We start from the raw sequence: 4,273 nt of genomic DNA, 5'->3' as shown, positions 1-4,273 counted from the left end.
ATGATATGACAAATGTCAGTTTTTTTGTGCATTTATAATATAACACATGTATATTTTTTGTGCCTTTTAACAGTTGTACCAATTTATCTTTATACATATAAAGGAGAGATTATTAGCATTTTGATTCATACAAAAAACTAAATTTAATAGAGACAATGTCCGAAAATGAATACAATACAATGCTATAGCCCATCTTGTAGAATTTTGGAAGAAACTATATTTACGTTGATATAAGTTATCTTTTCTTTTCTCATAGATTGACTCCATCAAAAGTAAAATTAATATTCTCTACTTTAATTTATACTTTCTTTTTTCTACAACGAGTGTTATACGAGGGCGGAGCCAGGCTTTGTTGAGGTAAGGCACGTGCTCTACGTCAATTCTCCTAAATCCTTAGCACATTCTTAACTTGGCCTGATAAGTTTAAGGTTTCAATCATTAGAAATATATGACATTGGTTGAAGAAGTAAATCATCCTATGGAAGTTTAAGGACTCTAATCCTCGCCACAGTCAAGTGCATTTGCTCAATCACAACTCTCTTAAGTGAAAAGTAATTATAATTGGTGCAATTTGTAAATCAAAGGATATGTGAGGATTAGATTTAAAATAAATCATAATCTTCTAAACATTAATCAATGGTAGACATTGGAGAAAAGTAAATACTCTATTACTTGTTGACAACGATTTTAGAAGGAATAAGAGCGTGAAACAAATTTATAGAAAAATAAAGAATGAGAATCGTGAATAAAAGTTTAAAGAATAAATACATAACTGATACTTTTGGTTTAGAATTCTTCCATTTTCTTAATAAAAATTAATATAGAGTTGTTTGTCGTGTTTATAAGGTATAATTAAATCTAACTATAAAAATTATGTAGTTGTGCCCTACCTACATGAGAATCTTGGCTCCACCCCTGCTGTTGTATAAAATGATTTTTTTTTGTTAAATTTAATACTTATAAATATAGTAAAATAAATAAGTAGATATATCATACAAATGCTAGCTTAGGGTCCGTTTGGATAATGGAAGTATTAGAAGTAAGAAGTAGGTTATAGAAGTAATTTTCAAAGCTATGAAGTAGGAAGTAGTGGAAATAGTATTTTTTTTGTTTGTTTTATAGATTTTTAGAAGTAATAGAAGTAAAACTTCTTCCTCTTCATTTACTTTTTTTGTTTGGATAACATTTGGAAATATTACTAAGAAGTAATTTTATCATTGAAAAGTTGTTAGAAGTAACTAATAAAGGAAATATTAATAAAAAAAATTATTTATGTCCTAATTAATATGCATTTCAACTACTTCCGAGCTACTTCTGAGTATTGAGGATTGGAAAAATATTTTAAAAATAAGGATGACACGTAGGCGCCACATAAGCATTTAGGGAAGTATTGCAAGTAAGTTTTTCAGAGAACCAAACACAATCTTTTGCTTGGAAGTAGCAGAAGTAGCTTTTACTTCTTTTACTTCAGCTACTTCACAATTACTTCCGTGCAAATAAACAGGCCATTAGTAAATAATTTTATTTATATGGTCTGAACAAAGGATTTGGATCCTCTCCACTACAAAAAAGTAGTGGAGAGACCACTACTTTTAATCTCAAGCGTTGATTATTTAGTAGGCGGTTATGATACAATCTAAATCTAACACTTACCATACCCCGTGTATTGCACTCATTCCTAATTTGCACTAAAAGAAAAAAATCATAACCATCAACTAGATAATCAATGGCTGTGATTATGTAGTGGTCCCTCTGTGAACGTCAGCAGGTGGTTTGGTTTCAATGCACGCGGTTTCAAAGTCTTGTGGGGACCACGTACGTGATACTCTCCTTTGGTGCAGTTCTCCTTTGGTGCATCGGTTCGTCTCCACGTAATATTCTGAAGGCCCACCCGATTTTGAAGTTTGCAGCTATATATAGCTTATTCGGTGACCTAGTTTAGGTTGCGAAGGAGGGGAGTTCGGCTTTTTCTTTTTTCTTTGGCGGCTGCGCAGTAGCAAGGTTGGGCGGCGTGTGCAAGCGTGTGCAGAGGACTTGTGGGCTTGGCGGCTGTGCAAAAGCAGTGCTAGACAGAGGTGGCTATCCCCTTTTTGAGAGAGATAATTGTGTGAGGGGTTTGAGAGATTGTGTGAGGGTTTAGATTGAGAGATTGTAAACCCTATTTGTATTCTCTTTACCTCTATTAGTAGATCTCCCCCTCCTTGCCCCGTGGACGTAGGTAGTTTGCCGAACCACGTAAAATTAGTTTGTTTGAGTTTGTGGCCATTGTAATAGTTTTTAGGATCCCTTGACGCGCAGTCCTAGAGCTGACGAGAGGAAGAGCAAATATCCCACTTTGATGGGATATTAGGCTTCAGATTCTTATTCCCTTTGAGAAACAAGAATTCTTATCGATCTTTCTCTCTTATTGTGCACCAGAAACTCTGCCGAAATTTCCGCTGCGCACAACAAGCTGGTATCAGAGCCCAGATTCCAGATCTAGGGTTTGGTTGGAGGAGTAGATCAATTTGGAGGCCCGTTTAGGACTTTGTTGGTGATAAAGGTGGGATCTTTTGGTAAAGACTCTATCTTTCAGTTTTTGATCTATTCTTTGATCGTTGGTGCGTAAGATGTCGGGGAAAGAAGGTGCTTCGGGAGTCGAGGGTGGTTCTTCTGGCGTGAAGACCATTCAAAGTCTGAATATCCATTCTATGAAGATAGATGTGGAGAAATTTAATGGCACAAACAACTTTGGATTATGGAGATGCGAGGTTTTGGATGCGCTGAACGCACAGAATTTGGAGGATACCTTGGAGTTAGATGGCAAGCCAGATGAGATTAAAGAGAAGGTTTGGAAGAAGATGAATCGAACGGCGTGTGGTGTGATTAGGTCTTGTTTGACTCAAGATCTAAAATATGATGTGATGAATGAGACTTCTGCGAAGAAGATTTGGGAGATTCTCGAAAGCAAGTATCTGACAAAGAGTGTTGAGAACCGCTTGCATTTGAAGAGGAGACTTTATCGTTTCCAGTTGAAGAAGGGAACCTCCATTAGAGATCACATGAACCACTACACAAAGCTTCTTGCGGATTTGGCGAATGTGGATGTCAAGATTGAAGATGAGGACAAGGCGTTGCTGTTGTTGAGTTCCTTGCCCGACGAGGAATATGAGACCTTCGTTCTTACTCTGATTAATGGGAAGGCATCACTTTCGTATAGTGAGGTCACCGCTGCACTTGTGAATTATCAGCTTCGAAAGAAGGATAAGGAGGCTTCGGTTGAGCCGGTAGCGGAGGCGTTGGTCGCAAGAGGGAAGGGTCCAAACCGAAAGAATTGGAAGTCACAGTCTAGAGTAGGAAAAGATCAGTGTGCTTGGTGCAAGGAGACTGGTCATTGGAAGAAAGACTGCCCAAAGCTCGACGAATGGATGAAGAATAAGCAGAAGGGAAAAGGGAAGCAACCATCATCAGAAGCAAACATCGTATCGGATGGTAATAATTCTGACTCTTCTATTTATTCGCTTTCTATCAGTCCTACAGATAGCTATTCGGAGGAATCTGAATGGATGTTGGATAGTGGTGCGACCTATCATGTGTGCCCTAGAAGGGAATGGTTCTCCAGTTTTGAGAAGCTGGTGGATAGTGGTGTGGTGTACATGGCTGATAACCGTGCATGCCAGATCCTTAGATAGGAAGAATTCGCATAAAGATGTTTGACGGGACTGTTAGAGAGTTAAACGATGTGAGATATGTTCCTTCTTTGAGGAAGAACTTGATCTCGATTGGAGCTTTGGTTGGAGAGGGTCTGAATGTTCGAATTGAGGACATGGTTCTCAAGATTGTGGAAGACTCTCGGATTGTGATGAAGGGCGTCAGGAGGAATAACCTGTATTACTTGACTGGAGGTATAGTGGCAGGTGGAGAGCTGACGACTTCTGTTGATTCGACTAGACTGCGGCATTTGGGGCTTGGCCATTCCAGTATTGATTCCTCGCATAGATTGAAAGAGGGTGTAAAGACCTGCAATTTAAAGTCCAGTGAACATGTTGATGTGAGCAAGAAGACTGAGGTGAAGTGTGGCACCTCTATTCACCGAGTTAAGGGTCGTTCTGGAGGAGTTCATGTGGATGTTTGGGGACCTTCCAAGGGAGCATCATTGGGAGGTAATAGGCGTTTGGTTTCCTTTGTTGGTGGCTGTTCTAGGCGTGTTTGGGTTGCAACCAAATCCCCATTGGAGAAAGTCCTAGTAGTCTCTAACAGATTGAAGAAGTGTGATATTGGCAGAAAGGTGAAG

Source organism: Asparagus officinalis, chromosome 7, assembly GCF_001876935.1.
Source record: "Asparagus officinalis chromosome 7, Aspof.V1, whole genome shotgun sequence".
Lineage (NCBI taxonomy): Eukaryota > Viridiplantae > Streptophyta > Magnoliopsida > Asparagales > Asparagaceae > Asparagus > Asparagus officinalis.
The sequence above is the reverse complement of the archived record's forward strand: the minus strand, read 5'-3'. Positions refer to the sequence as shown.